This window comes from Ahaetulla prasina, chromosome 1 (assembly GCF_028640845.1).
Source record: "Ahaetulla prasina isolate Xishuangbanna chromosome 1, ASM2864084v1, whole genome shotgun sequence".
In the NCBI taxonomy this organism is placed as follows: Eukaryota; Metazoa; Chordata; class Lepidosauria; order Squamata; family Colubridae; genus Ahaetulla; species Ahaetulla prasina.
Window position 1 is genome coordinate 125,114,060 of NC_080539.1, and position 19,264 is coordinate 125,133,323.

Consider the following 19,264-nt stretch of genomic DNA (forward strand, 5'->3'; position numbering starts at 1 on the left):
ACCCCGCCTGTAATTAATTAGGCTGTATTATTCTTGAAGAAGGTATAGTTTCTTTTCTGTACACTGAGAGCATATGCACCAAGACAAATTCCTTGTGTATCCAATCATAGTTGGCCAATAAAAATTCTATTCTATTCTATTCTATTCAAATCCAGTGATTGTTTGGTTATCATAAGGAATGAATAAAGGATGTGTGCGCACGCATACACCTGTGCTTTTTCTAAAAAGTGTTACAAATTAAAAGGTATTTCAATAGAACCTATCTCTAATGTCTGGTAAAAACGTGGTTATTATTCCTGTGCCTATTCTGTGCTGGTGAACTGAGAATTGAGGAATGAAATGGTATTAATGTAAAAAATATATTTGCTCCTACTAGTTAAAAAAAAAAAAAGCTCAAAGTTCAAGGAGTTGTGCTGGCTATACAGAAATATCGCCTGTCTCTGGAAAAGATGGCAGGCTTGATCACACTTTAAAAGTTTTAAAAATTTATATCTTAATTTCTTTAAAGAATCCTATGTTTCAGAAGACTTGGTAAAAGTATAGGGATGCAACCAGAGCCAACAATTGTTTCATTAACCCTTTCTTCCTTGTTGGCATCTACCTTAATAACAAAATGCTATTTTCCTAATGGCATCCATACAGAAAAAGAAATCATCCAGGTTCATATATAGTAGCCTTTCCTAGCTTGATGATCTCAAGATGTGTTTGATTATTATTTATACCAGAGTTTCTCAACCTCAATCACTTGTAAATGTGCAGACTTAAATTCCCAGAATTATCCAACCAGCATTCCTGTGCACATCTTCAAGTAGTGAAGGTTGAGAAACACTGATTTATACCATCCCTTACCGTATCCTAGGAATGCAGGGAATAATAGTTTGCTATACCTGAAGAGTGTCAGATTGGCAAAAGTCTAGAATAGAGAGGGCTGCCTGTTGTCTTGCCAGTAATAAATAATAAGCAATAACCCAAATTCAAATTTTCACCATCTCTTGGTTGTTCCTTATCACAATTTTCTTTTCTTCTCTTTATTCTGAACTAGTTCAGCTGAATCATGCGTGACTGGAAGTTTGTAGTGTTTGCCAGTGTCTATACATACTTATATAATATATATAATATATAATAATATATATATATATTATATAATATATAACAACAGAGTTGGAAGGGACCTTGGAGGCCTTCTAATTCAACCCCCTGCCCAGGCAGGAAACCCTACACCATCTCAGTCAGATGGTTATCCAACATTTTCTTAAAAATTTCCAGTGTTGGAGCATTCACAACTTCTGCAGGCAAGTCGTTCCACTTATTAATTGTTCTAACTGTCAGGAAATTTCTCCTTAGTTCTAAGTTGCTTCTTTGATGCTAGAATTAAAGTTCTAACTTGTTTGGAAGTCAGATCACTGGGACATTTAGGAGGAACACATCTCTAGGCTGCTATGTGAGTAGACAAATACCTGTGTGTCCCACACCTGTTTCTGGGATAGAACATATTTTACTAGCTTTATCAGAATATATTTAAAGTTTAAAGAATATGAGCTTGGATATGTTTATTTAGGGTGGCAGAGGATTGTCAAATTTGCTCCTCTAGAGAAGTGAGTGAGGTACTAGACATAATCATTTAGTTTTCTTGTTAGCAATAGTTTTTTTCTTTGGTTTTTTTTTAAAACTCATCAGCCTGGTCTACAGCCTTGAGATTTCTTTTTCCTCAGAGATACTGGCCAATCCAGTCTGCCTAGTTTTTCTTAGATAGCAGATGGCAGAACCTAGTTCAACTCACCTGTAACAAATGAGATCCTAAATGTGAGCTTTTTAAAAGCATCCATACACATTGTTTGAATAAATTAGTAGGTTTTGTTAATGGTGGAATCACACATGCAGATTGAAGTATCTAACTAATGGCTTAAATTGGTGGAGGAATAAGGTGCAGGATTGAATGACTTTTCAAAGGATTAGGAAATATAAGATAGTTCAGATAATTTATCTTCTTAAGAAGTTACCATCCTTTAAAAAAATCCATAATGAAACAAATAGCAAGGCATCTTATTAGAAACATTACATTTTGGAGAGAATAGTTCTTTTACAAGGAGCTGGAATTCTTTCCAAATGGAAATAAAACGTGAACTATTTATATTCTCCTTTTAGAATACTATATATTTAGAAGAGTATTTATTTAGAAGAGTATTATTTTGATCAGTTTTCATCTATCTCATGCCCTTCAGAAAGAACACCAGATTGGGTAAGGCTGCCAAATATTTTTCTGAAACATCTTCTGAAGGGACTTCATATTGTTGTTTATATTTTATTGCTGTGATATTCTTGTTGGGATGAGTTATATCTGTTCCACACAAGTTTGTTCTAACCTGATTTGTTGAATAAGCCAGAGTATCTTGGTTAATACAACATTATAAAAAATCATGCAAATGGGCCACAGTGTTTGGCCCATTTGTTACATTATGTTGGAGAAAACATCATGGCTTAATACTTTAGATCAGCACAGGCTATAGCATTTAAATCTGCTTCACTTTTTCTTCCTTGGAAGGAGGACAAAATCTGCAGAAATATTAAATGTTTTCTCAAATTTATTTATCTTTAAAAATACCCAGCATCAAATGGGTTTCTTGCTATATATTATAAGACTTTCCAAGAAATTATTTTTTCGCTTTAGCACAAGTAGTAAATGAGATCAAACAATGCCAGATGCATCCTTCTATATACTCTGGGCAAGTTGGATTGTTTCCTTCTTTGTAAATCAAAGAAATAAAGGTTTATTGCCATGAAGGAGGATTTAGAATAGAATAGAATAGAATAGAATTTTATTGGCCAAGTGTGATTGGACACACAAGGAATTTGTCTTGGTGCATATGCTCTCAGTGTACATAAAAGAAAAGATACGTTCATCAAGGTACAACATTTACAACACAATTGATGATCAATATATCAATATAAATCATAAGGATTGCCAGCAACAAGTTATAGTCATACAGTCATAAGTGGAAAGAGATTGGTGATGGGAACTATGAAACGATTAATAGTAGTGCAGATTCAGTAAATAGTCTGACAGTGTTGAGGGAATTATTTGTTTAGCAGAGTGATGGCCTTCGGGAAAAAACTGTTCTTGTGTCTAGTTGTTCTGGTGTGCAGTGCTCTATAGCGTCGTTTTGAGGGTAGGAGTTGAAACAGTTTATGTCCAGGATGCGAGGGATCTGCAAATATTTTCAAATATTTATCAGGCACTGCTGAATTTTATTCATTATTTGACCTTTCTAATATGCAAAGGATAATATCAGATGTATTTTGAATGCTGTTAATAATATAAATAAGAAAAATACAATGATTTTTTGGGACTAATTTTATGAAGGAAAGTAGACCTGGCCTTGGGAATCGGGAAGGAAGGAAGGAATTATGATGGGACTAGTATCTCCTTCCTTATTTATCTTGGCATTATAGCCTTTCACAATAAAGTTACGACAAGAAAATAAGGTGTCAGGAACGAAAAAGCAGATCAAAAATAGAAACTAGTGATGTAACTAACTCTTATTCATCCAGAGGTTTCTTTACAATCAATAATAGAAAACATACAGCAATACAGTTGTGTGTGAGAATATTGGACTAATAAGAGCAAGACTCAAATACTTCAATGGAACTCAAGAATATAACAAGTTCAGTATTCCTATTAAATGAATTAAGTACAGGTAGTCCTTGATTTACAACCACAATTGAGCCCAACATTTCTGTTGCTAAGTGAGACATTTGTTAAATGAGTTTTACTCCATTTTACTACTTTTCTTGCCACAGTTGTTAAGTGAATCACTGCAGTTATCAAGTTAGTAAGTAACACAGTTGTTAAGTCTATCTTAACAACAGTGAATATGGCTTCCCCACTGACTTTGCTTATCAGAAGATCAGAAAAGGTGATCAATGATCCCAGGCCATTGCAGCTGTCATAAATATGAATCAGTTGCCAAGCATCTGAATTTTGATCATGTGACCATGGGGATTCCTCAACGGACATAAGTGTGAAAAATAGTTATAAGTCACTTTTTTTTTGTGCCATCGTAACTTTGAATAGTCACTTAACAAACTGTTTTAAGTTGCGGACTATCTGTATCTGTGAATTTATACAAAACCAATAAAGAGCAATTCAGAAAAAATAATTCATAGACTTGGAAAATATCATGGAAGATATTTTAAAATGGTGAAAATTCCTGGTTAGGAAAAATAGCAACAGTAAAATCAATGTATTACTAGATTTAATTTTCTATTTCAGATGATCCTGATAAGAATTGAAGGCATGGTATTAAATAAGTGGCAGAGACAAATAACTATATGGTCGAAAGGAAGACCAAGAACTAACCTTAAGATTTTATAAGACTTAAAAGAATAGGGTAGACAGTCAAAATTAAATTTAAACTGTACTATTAGCCTATAACATGGATCATGGATTGGATTAAATCACATTACAGAGGGTTATACTTACAGAGCAGTATTCCCAGACAGTTTGCATAAATATATTTGTCTTGATAGAAGCAGAAATGTACAACCAAATAGAAATAATTCAACCATAAGAAGAAATTAAAAGTATGGAAAAACACAGAAAAATCAACTCAAAGTGAGCACAACTTGCCTTGGTATTATATAGCTGTTTTCATGAAAGTGAATTCTACTCCTTTCCAAAATATTAAAATAATTCATATGGGCTGCTAGACCTAATTCTTAATAAAATAAAGATGAAACATTCGAGATTATTACTTCAGAATTATAAGAATTACTTTAAAATAAACAGTATAATCCAAAATAAATTATAAAAGTAGAATGGAATAGTTAGATACCTGACTGGATTTAAAAAACATAACACAAAATTCAGAACACGTCTCTTATTTATAAATTGTTATTGAAACACTACTCAGAAATTAAACAAGTTAAAGACTATGATTAAATGGGTGCAGAATTTAAACAGGACAATAATACACAACAATATCTCAGTGGAAGAAACTCTTAAAGGATTGTTATATCCAGTGGTGGGATTCAAATAATTTAACAACCGGTTCTCTGCCCTAATGATTTCTTCCAACAACCAGTTTACCAAACTGTTCAGAAAGTTAACAACCGGTTCTCCCGAAGTGGTGCGAACTGGCTGAATCCCACCACTGGTTATATCTAGAGAAAATGATATATTTTAATGTGAATGTATTTTCTAAGTAATGATTGTCAAAATTCTAAAAATCCTTAGAAATCCAATAATTAAGCCTGATCATTCATATTTGATGATAGTGTTGTAAAGAAAATCTTGCAAGATGATTTTTTGTAAAATGAAACCAAAGTTAAAGGTTGATTTCTGTTTCCTGTCAGCTAAGTTTTGCTAAACATTAGAAAACCTCCCTTCCTACAAATATATATTGAATAAGCTCTGTATATGATAATGGTTGTCAGGACATTTTATCCTTTTTATTGGAAATCACACATTATTCTCTCTTAGAAGAATTACAAATTAAACTCTGGGAGTATATATCAATGTCAAAAGAACTTGGTTTCACTTGAATCATTATGTAAGAATGAAATTTTTAGGTTTGAAATAACATTTTCTTATAGTTCATTTTATATTGGCCCTTGGGTTAATTATTGAATATTGACTTTATTTTAATAATAGTTTTAACATTTTAAATTAATACTACAATCTTAATATATGGTATTTTCCTCTTGAAATTTTATTTTATATTGCTTGTATGTGTATATATATAAGAAGCCTGTTCTGAATGGCATATATAGTACGTTGCTCAGAGATTACCAGCTTTTTTTTTGGCATTTCTTTTTTTAAAATTAGATTTCCATAGCATATGTAAAAATGTGACCTGCTTTTGGGTTCAGATTGAAAGTTTTGATTTGTATGTTCTTTCCTTTTTTCTTGTTTGCTTTCTGAGAGATAGAGTGCAAAGTATGGTACATGTATTAAATCTCGAGATTAGATGCATATTTTGGACATTTGGGATATTTTGAAGTATGTTTTAGAGACACAAAATAAGTACTACAGATAATATTCACAGCCAGAATATGTCCAAGTTTTGACCATCTCTAGATCAGAAAAGCATGTAAATTCCTCATAGGGAATCCTGTAAAATCTGCCTTCTTGTAACAATATACTAAAAAGTGCTCAGTACTTTGTTGTAACCAATATTATTTTAGGTAGTAATAAGTGTTGTGTGTGATTTGTCTGTTTTTTAAACTACCATTCCATTCTTGATTGAATTACTTAGATTTCAATCCATACCAGTATAGCTGTGTGGAGTTTTTGTTATTATTAATTAGGAAATCCAGTTTCCTATGGATCATTCTACTCAAATGGTCCATAACTGAGTTCTATATAGTAGAATAGTTTTTGAAGTGACCAAAAACATCACGTCTCCCATCTCAAAAACAAAATAGACCAGAACACAGTGTCACCAAGGTTGGACTACAGCGGAAGCTAAGAGAGAGTCAGTGGAAGGCAATTACTTTCCAGAAATATATCTCTAGATGTCCGTCTGCTTTACAAATTTAAGGGAAACCATGTTGTAAAAACAGGTGAGATTTTAGACACTTATAAGCACAAACTTAACCTGTTTGCCATTAATGTAAAGTAAATCCTACTAAGCTGTCTATCATGTCTCAGAAGAAGTGCACGCATACGTAAATAAGTCTTCTCTTCAGGAGCTGGAGGAGAAGCTGAAATTAGTGTCTCGTCATTAGGTCCCATTCTAGCATTCAGTTTTTCCCTGATAATGGTGAGTGCTGACCAGTTATCCCTCTTATAGAATAGAATAGAATAGAATTTTTTATTGGCCAAGTGTGATTGGACACACAAGGAATTTGTCTTGGTGCATATGCTCTCAGTGTACATAAAAGAAAAGATACGTTCATCAAGGTACAACATTTACAACACAATTGATGATCAATATATCAATATAAATCATAAGGATTGCCAGCAACAAGTTATAGTCATACAGTCATAAGTGGAAAGAGATTGGCGATGGGAACTATGAGAAGATTAATAGTAATGCAGATTCAGTAAATAGTTTGACAGTGTTGAGGGAATTATTTGTTTAGCAGAGTGAAGGCCTTCGGGAAAAAACTGTTCTTGTGTCTAGTTGTTCTGGTGTGCAGTGCTCTATAGCATCGTTTTGAGGGTAGGCGTTGAAACAGTTTATGTCCAGGATGCGAGGGATCTGCAAATATTTTCACGGCCCTCTTCTTGATTCGTGCAGTATACAGGTCGTCAATGGAAGGCACTGTCAGTTGCACACACATATTTTCCGATAACAAATTCAATATATTTATTGCGGTAAAGCATGTTACAAACTTGAGGCTTTTTGCATAGGAAACAGGCCCAAGAGCTTACTTTAGAAAAAATATTTGGAGAATCTTAAGTTCAGGAAGACCCAAGAACAGTCTGCTTCTAGTCCAAAGTTCAGATAATCCAACAACAGTATACCGACAGAATCACTTTGGTCAGAAAATGAGAAGAGATGCCTAGACCAGAACCTCTTCTGTTATGAGTTAAGACAATACAACCGTGATGGCAAGCCGATGGCACATGTACCACAGGTGGCACGCAGAGCCATATCTGTGGGCATGTGAGCGTTGCCTAGGTCAGCTCCAGCGCGAATGCATGCACCGGCCAGCTGGTTTTTGGGCCTTCCGGGCCCACCAGAAGTCAGAGAACTGGCCATTTCTGGCTTCCGGAGGGCCTCCAGCGGGGTGGGGAAGGCCATTTTTGTCCTTCCCAGGCTTCAAGAAAGCCTTTGGAGTCTGGGGAGGATGAAAAAACAGTATAGTATAGTATAATACACCAATCATTCTGTGATAGTGATGATAGTATTTATTTTTTAAAAGAGATATTTAAGAAGTCTTAACCTATAGCAACTCGTTTAAACTGCAGAAGAATTGGATTTATTTCCAGTCTGTAAAGCAGCTTGCTTTTAAAATTTTAATAAAATGCAAAAACACCTCAAATCATTACATTACAATTTATATGTTATATATGAATGTAGCCTAAACTTGAAGGTTCAATGTTTTGTTTCCCAATATTTTGTTCCTCATCAAAGTATTTATGGCATTTTCTTATTTCTTTCTCACACACTTTCATTGTTTATTTGTTTGTTTATTTCCTTGTTTTATTTAACACTGCAAAATTTGGGGGACATGTTACAATTATACAGCATCTTTTTATTAAATTCTAAAAGGAAACTTACATATTTACAGAGGGAGCTCTTTCATAGAGCAAAACCTTTGGATACTACTCAAAATATTTACTATTTGCTTACATTATTATTTGTTGTAATTTGTAACTTTAAGAACATTCAAACTATATAAATGATTAAGAGAAGGATACTCAGACAAAGGCAAGTGCATTAATTGCAGGTTAAGTGCTTGGAATCTCTCATTTCCGATGAAAATATTTTTATATTGACATACTTCATTTGTATAACCAAAAGTACATAAGAATAGAAATTGCCTTTTTCAGAGCATATATTCCTTGTGCAATATTATTAACATAATGGAGAAGAAAGAAAGAAAGGCAGTCTAGCAGACTGTATAGTAAAAGGTAAATATAGTTTCACAGAATGAAGAATTTCCTTGTATAGCACTTTAAAAGGTCAGACAGTGTATGATCCCCTCTCTAATTTTCTGATTTCCATTCAAAGGTATGTAGATGTTTCTAACTAATTAATATTCAATAATGTTAGAGGGTACAATAGCTGAGAAGGCTGTTTTGATGTGTGATTATTTGGTATTCTTACAACATTATGGATGCATTACTCTTAAGTTCCATGCATATGAATGTCATATATTTTAAAATGAGAACTTATCAAACTCAAATTCAACCCTAAATTCAGAAAGTAGATTACTGATACGAAAATGTGAAGACTCAATGATTAAGTGCAAGTGATGGAGACTATAAAATAATCTAATAGCTTTGGCGCATAGTTGCCGTACCAAAAAATGAAAAGATGAAGATAGTTGATTGTTTCTTCTCCCTGACTATGATTTTAAGTGCTGAAATTTCTGCTGGTAAAAAATTTAAAATCTTAGTTGGGTGGGACAAATTTAAATCAAACATATAGGTGAACTAGAGAAAGGAAAAGTTAAAAATTAACTAAGAAGACCCCCAGAAGCTGTTAATGGAAATTGATTCAGGATCTGGACTTAATGTTGGCTAGACAATATTTTGGTATGCGACAGCATCTGCTTTGAACATGCAGAACAGATTTACAGACAACATAAAGAAGGAATGTGACAAAGAAGTTGAAGCAGATAAATGGGCAATAAAAATGGGATGAAGTTCCTAGAAGAACTCTATAAACCAGAAACCAGAGAACTGTAAAATAGAATCTATTGTAAAGAGTGGCTCAGCGAGTGCTTTTGAAAATAGGAAGTTTTTCTTTTAAAAAGCTGTGAAGAGGTAGTTGTTGAAAGACAACCCTTTGCAGTGAGCTGAATAGTTATTTGTATTCTAGCTATAATTTATGTGGAGCTGACTTTGAAAATGATCTTTTTATGCTTAGAAAGCTGTCACATCATAGTCTGCTGATGCAGGTTTGTGGATTCAGAATCAGTTTTGCTCTGTAAAGTCATATTCCTCTAAGCTTTTATTTCAAAAAGAACAAGGAATTCACTTTTGTTGATTACAATATGTAGCTTATAGTGTTAGGTGTTTGGCAGGGATGGATGTGCAAGATTTCAATTCATCCCAAAGCATTAGTCAGACTGGCTATGAACTCTCAGATTATGGATAACTAATCTCCCTATTTATTTTATTAGCACAATTAATTATTTTAGTATATATTATTTTTAGTTGACTTCTAATATAGATAGGAAGGTGGTAGTAAAATTTAAAAGCCCGCAGCCAGATGGATTAAAGTGTTGCTAAGGAAACAGACTTGGAAAAGAAGTGTCAGAAAAATGTTCACAGAATATCAGGCTGTTGTAATTGGTATTTTAAACCCATGTAGAGGGATAAATCAAAACTGGAAGATAGCTGAGTTTGTAAGCATTTTTTAATTTTTATAATTGTATAATTATGCAAAATTCTGAATGATAACATGTAAGAGATATGAAGGAATGGCAAAATCCACTATTACAGCAATCCTGACAAATGAACATCCAGTCTTGGTTTAAACATGCCCAGCCAAGGAAAGTTCATCACCTCCAAGGCAACCTGTTCTTCTACAAGTTCCACAAGGTCTTGATGTCCAACCCAAATTTACTTTCTTCGTAATGTAAACTCATATTTTTTTTGGTCCTGTCTTCTGGAACAACTCTAAATAGTTCTGTCTGGTCTTTTATAAGATGGCCATTAAGATGCCTAACCCAAATGTTATGCTTTCTTATTCGGGCTCAACAAACTTGGCGCCTCCAAATGTTCATTTTTCTTCTTCTGACCTGTTCCAATGTCCTTTACAACATGCAGTGGATGGATACAATATTCTAGGTCTTGTCTTATCAATGCAGAATACAGAGGAACAATGACTTCTCTTGATCTTAATAGTGTACTTGTGTTGATACAACCTAGAATTGCATTTTTTTTTCTTGGAGTTACTTCCTATTTACAAGCTCATATTTAGCTCGTGATCCATCAAGACACCCAGATTCCTTTGTACATATCACTACCTAGTATGGTGTCCATTCCCCTCCAGCATTGATTTTCTTAGAACTTCACATTTGCTGCTATTAAAATTAATCTACCTGGCACCAGACCAGTACTGAATCTTGGGGTACCAGAAAGGCATTTGCTCGTATTCTGAGGGTTCGTGGGGGTGTAACTCATCGATCTGGCCAGAGTGCTTTTGGCAATATGTGTCGTGGAGGTCGCATGTTTGCCCCAACCAAAACTTGGCGATGCTGGCAATGCAGAGTGAACATCAATCAGAAGCCCTATGCAGTCTGCTCTGCTCTGGCAGCTTCTTAAAAGCTAGGAGACCCAGAAGGCCCTACTTCCACTCAAGAAGAAGATCCATCATAGAATCTTTAAGAAGAATCCACTGAAGAATTTGAGAATCATGGTTAAACTGAACCCATATGCCAGAACTATGAGGCGTAATACTATTGTGCGCCCTGCTAAAAATCACAAACTCAGAGAGGAGAAGGCAGCGAAAGAGAAAGCGAAGATCCAAGTGGCAGGTGCTGAAAAGAGTGAAAGTACAGCATAAAAAGAGAGTTTCTGCACTTTTATGATTCAGTGCTCAAAAGGTCTCAATTTACCCATAATAAAATATATAAAAAAATAATAATCTACCTTATTTCTGTTAATTATACCAGCTTGTCAAGATCCACCAGAACTGAGAGACTCTCCTTCCTGACTGCTATTCCCCCATTTTGCAAATTTGTTCACATTTTCTGACTCCTCCCTTTATTATCAAAATCTAATGTCAGAATTCTTACAAATCCTCATGTTTAGTAGGTAAATCATTCTTATTTTTTCTAAGAAACTTCAGACTTAATAGATTGGCAACTTGGAAAAACTAAAGTTTTAGACAGAAAAAACTACCAATAACATAATAAAATAGATTTACGTTTTTAAAGTCTAGGCAAGATCAGTAATAGAAACTATAATGTTTATCCGTTATGTACAGGAAATTTCAGCAATTGATTCTAGTCTTCTTGCTACAGTTGAGGTATAGAGGATAATACAGTACCATATGAACACTTTGCAATCAATCATTGTTATAAAATAAATGTTGTTTCTCTGGAAGTTTTCTCCTTTTTGCACTTTTAAAATTCTTTCTGTGTCATTTGTTTTTGGAAACAAAGAACCGTCTGGGTCCAAAGTAACAACAACAACAAAAAGGAAAAATTTCTTTTTTTCTTTTTGTCCTTTAAAACTATCACTTCTATTTTTAGCATTCCTTCTAAATGGGGAATAAATTAGAAGAAAAGTCTCTAGTTTTACAGGTTTCTAGTTTCTTACTTTTCTCTTAATGACTCGTGGATTAACAATGAGAATTAAACAGGATCAATATTATATCCTGTGCTTCTTGTGATTTGATCCACTATAGATAAATTAATATTCGTTAAGTGGATATCTCTGAATTTAAAATTCTACACTAATTTTTGAAACTTTATTTAAAAATGGTAACGAGGGCCTTTTAGTCTGGCCAAATAGTCTGGACTTTTCATTAGATTTCATAGCATAGTGATTAGAATGCAATATTGCTGGCTAATTCTGCCCACAGCCTGGAATTCGATCCTGATGGGCTCAAGATTGACTCAGTCTTCCATTTTTCCAAGGATGGTAAAATGAGGACTCAGGTTGTTGGGGGCAATATGCTGATATTGGTAACCACCCAGAGAATGCTGTAAAGTAGTGGGCCCCAACTTTTTGGGCACCAGGGACCAGTTCCATGGAGAGAGAGATTTCCGGGATCGGAGGCGATGTGGTTTCATATGCTGCCTGCATCCCTTGTTTGTGTGGTTTTTGATAATGGCTGGAGCAGTACAAGAAATTAATTCAATTCCTATGAGCTGTTAGATTGATTATTACAAAACACCAAAAATTTAAAATATATCATGCAATTGATCTGACATTGCATTGGCTTGATAATAATACAACAACAAAGAATTTCGAAAAACCTTACAATTAATTTTTTTCACATAGTTTTAATAGATTTTATGACTAGGTTTTTAAATTTTTAAGAGTCCTTTTCAATTGATTAGCTTCTTGTTTTTCTATGTAGAAATATTGAATATAGATATGGATTTATTCAAGTGTTGAAAATTTGAAGTCAGTGAAATTTAATTGGCTGATTTTAAATGCGATTTTTTCATACTTTTTCTGAAATAGAACCATTAAAGCTCAAGTGCTTGCTGACCAAATTGATTATCCCACTACTCATGCCAGGGTCAAATTGTTCCCCACATACTCAATTGCTCCTCCTTACTATGGAGGGAAAGCTGCAACAGGGTTGAAATGACTGTATCTGAATGACCACTGAATCTCTGCAAAAAACAATGGTATACATGATTTTTGTACTATATCAATCCCAATAGGATTGATTCAGTCTAATATCTTTTGAATCAAATCATTCCTTCAACCAAATTATTCCTTCAAGGCTCATGTTTTGTATTCATATATATGTATATATAAATTATATACCAGGTATGTTGTAAATAGAAAAGATAAGAGAAAAATAATGTCGCCTTCAACTTTTCTGTTCCTTTACTATTATATATTAGTATGACAATTTTGCTGGCATTTTTTTGTTTTTAGCCAGTAAGATTCCTAGCACACTATGGCACATACAAATATTCATGTTAGCAGAGATCACATTTTTGCTGAAATGAGTCTTCAGTGCTTAAGGGTATGTTTATACATTATAAGTTTTAGGTAAAAAAAAGATATACATAGCAAACAATCCTCCCAAAAACAGAAGTTTTGGTGACCCATCTTGCTAATTGGTCATACCAAATTGTTGCAGCTAAGTATCCGTTGTATAATGCAGCCATATAATACAGATGGAGAGAGTAGTGTGGGTTTTTCCCTGGAACGGATTCATACTCTGGCCTCCTCTCTCTTGGCAATCAGAAGAGTGTTTCAACTTAACCGCACTGCCAGTCACATGTTGTCACACACATTAGTATATATGAACTCTGTGAAGCAACTTAATGTATTTGTCCATTTGACAAACACCATACAGATGCTGTTCTTTATTTTGCAAGGAAAAAAAAGATTTCTAGATATTTTCCTCCTGATAATAATTAATTACTATGCATCTTGTTTAGTTCAACTGATGGGGCACTTCTTTAAAATGGATCTTTATCTTAAATTAAGCTCTAATGAAGAATAATCTTAGTGGATTATATGTCTCTGTTTACTCCATGTACCTTTCTGGTTATTTTTACTAACTGACTGAGTTATCCTAGATCAGTGATGGATAACCTTTTTGCCATCGCATGCCAAAAGCGGGGGGAATGTGGAGGGGTCACGCACATGCCCACACCCATAATTCTATGTGTCCCGTGCCTGCCTCCCCCGCTTCCCCTGCTTTTGGCACATGATGGCATGGTGGGCTCGGTAGGCCTGTTTTTCACTCTTCCCAGGCTCCAGAGCCTTTCTAGGAGGCTGGAGAATGTGAAAATGGCCTTCCCCACTCTCCCAGAAGTCTGTTTGCTGACTTCCGTTCCCACCGGAAGGCCCGTTTTTCACTGTCCCAGGCTTCCGGAAGTTGGCAAATGGGCCATTTTCAGCCTCCGGAGGGCCTCCGGGGGGGGGGTGAGACCGTTTTCACCCTCCCCAGCCTCCTAGAGAGGCTCTGGAGCCTGGGGAAAGTAAAAAATGGGCCTTCTGGGCCCACCAGAAGTCAAGAAAAAGTCTGTTTCCTGCCTCCGGGGTTGTGTGTGGGGAAGGCCGTTTTCGCCCTCCCCAGCCTCCTAGAAAGGCTCTGGAGCCTGGGGAGAGTGAAAAACAGACCTTCCCCACCCTCCGGAGACCGGAAACATACTTTTTCCTGACTTTCGGTGGGTCCAGAAGGCCCCAAAATCAGCATGCGCACGCCGGAACTGAGCTCGCATGCCCACCTATATGGCTCCGCATACCATCTGTGGCATGTGTGCCATAGGTTCGCCATCACGGTCCTAGATCATTGACGATAAACTTAGGCTTGGTGTGTCAAAAATTTGGAGAATACCTAACTTGACTCTATTGGCATGCCATAGATCCCCGAACAAAGAAAAATAATTCTCTATTTACCCTATTCTCTGTCAGTGCTAAACGTTATACCTGAAGTAGCCCATGCCTCGACTCCAGCTCTGGAATCATCACTGCTTTACAAAAAGGCCATGAGTTTTGGGGAACAGTGCAATTGCCCTCTGGTTCATTGTGTACGTTCAAGCATGTCCTCTTTCTGTTGACAAAAAGACTACCCAAGGCTGCACCAGGTTACACGAGATCTTATTTTTTGAAGCAGTTTCTGAGAATATCCTTTTGCGATTCCCGCAGCCTCCAAAAACCGCTTGAAGGCATGCCCCATTCTCCACATGATTTCCAAAGGCTCTGGAGGGTTAGTCAAGGAGCACACCCCATTCTCGCATGGCCTCCACAAATAGCATAAGAAAGGACATGCTTTTGATAATAATTGTCAGTTGTTGGCACTTTTGGTGTGTCCCCTTTGGCATGTATACGTTCACCGTCAGTGTCGTAGCTCATATTTTAGAATTAAAGCATATGAACATATGGACTTGTTTATTACTCTCTTATAGTAGTCCCCTTTGGACGATTGCTATTACTATGTACTTTTGTCACTGCTTGCTGAATTATTTCATCCTATGCCTTTTGTGGTCTTCTTGCCAGAAAGTTCTATGCTGATTTATTCCATCATGAATTAAATGAAAATGTAATGAAAACTGTGATACTGTGTATTTTTTCATGGTCTAAAGCAAGGGTGTCAAACTTGTGATGACACGTCGTCACATGACATATTGCAACTTCCCCCTCCCCTTCGCTAAACTGGGTGTGGGCATGGTCAGTGTGTGATGCATCCAGCCTGTGGGTCGTGAATTTGATACCCCTGGCCTAAAGCCAACCTTGGCTGAAATGCATCTAAAACAATTTCCTTCATTTCAGTTAAATTTCAAAATGTTTCTTTGCTGGGGTCATATATGCTGTTAATTATTAACTTGAGCTCATGTTATATTAGCATTAATATTCAAATAAAGTGAGTTGTAAAACAAAGAATTGAGAAAAAATGTATATGAGGAGAAACAGAATACTTACAGCAGATTGATTTTAACTGCAATGTATTTTATAAAACTAAATTTTTAATTGTAAAAGGATATGGCATCAAAAATATTCTTTATATAATCAAATGGACAGCCTTTGATCGGAGTGATCAATAATAGTTCTGACATTTTTCTAACATCACTGTACTTGAACATAATAGTACCATATGAAAATGAAAGATAAAATTATTCAGATAGTGAATGAAATAATGACTATCAAGATAATTACTTAGTATTTGATTACTATGTTTCCCCGAAAATAAGATCCTGTCTTATATTTTTTAAAATCCTGAAATAAGCATTTGTCCTTATTGCCATGCGCTCAAAAGCCCAATTGGGCTTATTATCAGGGGATGTCTTATTTTGGGGAAAACAGGATATTTATATATATTGAGTGCTTGGCCTTATTATCGGGGAGTCTTTTTATTTTGGAGGTGCAGGAGGCGGCGAGCATGGCCACCTCATGGCTGCTGCTGTGTTGCGCTGCTGTAGCAGAGCAACACAGCTGCTCATCAGCTGTTTGCTGGGGCAACCAAAGATGGGAATCTCCCTGGTGTTCTTGGCATTCGCCTGCCTCCCATCTATCCATCCCCCTCGCCTGCCAACTCCCACCCTGTTTCTACCTCTCCGCTGGGCAACCCCTGGCAGCCCCAGACGGCCAAAGCCTGCACCCACCCGGCTCCCTTTTCCACAGCACCCAGCTCTTTATCTAGTGGGCTGGCCTGTGGGGTGGGGGAGGAGCCAGATGCATGGAACGAGATGGGGCTCGCTCCTCTTGCCGTCTCTTCTCTCCCCCCCCCTCGCCAAGGTCCAGGGAGATGCGAGACGTGTGTCTTAGCTGCCTTGCAGCTCTGTCATGTATCTCACTGTTGTCTGCCGGCAAACATGTAAGGTAAAACCAAACTTCTCGCTAGTTCAAGAAATTTGATTGAACTTGCGAGGTTTTTTTACCCTACAACATGTTTGTCTGCAGACAACGGCAAGACACGCGACGGAGCTACAAGGTACGTAAGACAGCTCCTCGTGCCCCAGTGGTACCGTAACAGCAGCCTGGCTGCTGCCTTTTCCCACTGTCTTTTTGTCGAGGGGGGTGGCAGGTAGGGTGGGGGAGAAGTGAGAGGCGTGGAGCGTGAACTCGCAAGAAGTTTGGTTTTACCCTACAATGTGTTTGCCTGCAGAAAACGGCGAGACACGTGACAGAGCTGCAAGGCAGGTAAGATGCATGTCTTGTGTCTCCCCGGCCCCACCCCTCCCCACCTGCCACTCCCAAATTGCATCCAATTTGGGCAGAGACAGGAAACTCCGCCATGCCCTGGGAGAGGGGGAGAAGAGACGGCAAGAGGAGCGAGCCCTGTCTCGCTTCATGAATCTCGCTTTTCCCCCACCCCACCTGCCACTGCCCTCAATAAAGCCGGGTGCTGTGGAAAAGGGAGCCGGGCGGGTGTGGGCTTTGGGTGTCTAGGGCTGCTGGGAGTCACCCGGTGGAGAGGCGGGAGTGGGGTGGCAGTTTGCAAGCGATCGCTTCCCCTTTGCCTTCTCTCCCAGAAGTGCTGGCCACACCCACCCCATCATTAGGGCTTATTGTCAGGGGAGGGCGTATATTTACGCCCACCCCAAAAATCAGGCATGGCCTTATATTTGGGCCATGTCCTATTTTCAGGGAAACACGATATTCTTTAATAAACATGGAATGAGTATCTTTTCCCCAAGCATATTCATAATATGTAGTTTTTATTTGACAATCCTGTGTATTTTCTGTGTGACTTACTGTGGTATAAGACAAATGTGTATCAGCAGAATGTATACATGTGCATAAAAATCAATAGCATTCGTAATGAAAGTCTACTTATATTTTAGTATTATTTATATTAGATAGCCTTAAGAATACTACCAAAATTCTGTTGCATTAATTGATTTCCTTTTTGGATGGGTCTTGAATAATTTTTAACATGTGGGTCCACTTCTAAAAAGCAGGGAACAGCAGACAAATTAAGCTAAAAGGGGACCAGTGTTGACAATCACCTCACAACTTGATTATCTGAAATAATTTATAATATATAAAATTTCTCTCATAATCTTGATCCTCAACAACTGTTTTGTTTCTTCACTATTCTTATCCTACCCTCCCAAGCTTCTTGCAGTCCAAGAGATTCTTCCTCTCTCGTCCAGGTGAACTTCAATCCAGAACCCACACCCAACACCATCTGTAACCTGCTCTGCTGTTCGTTTGTATGCATTTGAAAAGTCAACTGTATCATGTGGTTTCCTGCACTGATGCTCTAAGAATTATGGGTATTGTATCATATAATTCTTTATTCTGTAAGACTGTATGCACATATTGTGTGTATGACCCATATGCTTGTTCTTATGAAAGCAGAAATACTTTCTTCCATTTCATCCTCTAGTTCAGGGTTGTCAAAACTCAAGGCCTGCAGGCCAAATCCGGCCCGTGGGGTGCTTAGATCTGGGTCACCCTGGAAACAGTGAAGGAGTGGCTTCTGGTGCCTCTGACAGTGAAAATGGAGCTGAGCGCCGTGCAGTCCTCCCCGAGCTCCCTTTTTGCTGCAGAGAGTTGCAGAGGGCCATTGTGGCTGAAAACTGAGCCTGGATGTGCCTCAGAAATCCAATTTTGTTTTACTACCGGTTCTGTGGGCGTGGCTTGGTGGGTGTGGCAGGGAAGGATATTGCAAAATCTCCATTCCCCCCCATTCTGGGGCCAGCCAGATGTGGTATTTGCCAGTTCTCCAAACTGCTCAAAATTTCCTCTACTGGTTCTCCAGAACCTGCTGGATTTCACCCCTGTCACACGGCCTCCCCGAACTCCGTTTTCACTGGCAGAGCGTTGCAAGAAGCCGTCATGGCCAATAACGAAGCCCGGGAGGGCTGCGCATGGCCTCCCCAAATCCCGTTTTTGCTGGCAGAGGGTTGCCAGAGGAGGCCATCGCAGCCAAAAACGGAGCCTCAGTAAGGGATATTGACCTGGCCACACACCCCCAGCCCCCTGAGGTCAAACACAACCCTGATGAGGCCCTCAATGAAATCGAATTTGACACCCCTGCTCTATAAATGAACCAATGAAATTTACATCTGGGCTTCTCTATTTTTTGTATGAGTCTGATGATGCTTTTTTCTGAAATGAGTCTTTTAGAATAGAATAGAATAGAATAGAATAGAATAGAATAGAATAGAATAGAATAGAATAGAATAGAATAGAATTTTTTTATTGGCCAAGTGTGATTGGACACACAAGGAATTTGTCTTGGTGCAGATGCTCTCAGTGTACATAAAAGAAAAGATACGTTCATCAAGGTACAACATTTACAACACAATTGATGATCAATATGTCAATATAAATCATAAGGATTGCCAGCAACAAGTTATAGTCTTTTCAAATATATCTAACACAGTTATGTCCCTAACGTAAGATCTCTTGCCCTAAGATAGACAGGGAGACATGAGAATTGTTCTCTTAGACATGTGCATGAAAAAGAGGTTGGACTGTAGCAGTATAACT

At 37.2% G+C, this 19,264-nt stretch overlaps 1 protein-coding gene across 2 annotated transcripts in view; it reads left to right on the forward strand.

The window, feature by feature from the left end:
• The window catches only part of GPR63 (G protein-coupled receptor 63), a 28,842-nt gene that overhangs the window by 1,340 nt on the left and 8,238 nt on the right, over window positions 1-19,264 (forward strand). The window contains exon 2 of one of the 2 annotated variants that reach the window (XM_058175089.1): window positions 17,882-18,042. The gene's annotated coding sequence lies outside the window, so the exon portion shown is untranslated. The remainder of the gene's footprint in view (window positions 1-17,881; window positions 18,043-19,264) is intronic. The other variant, XM_058175095.1, reaches the window with a different exon arrangement.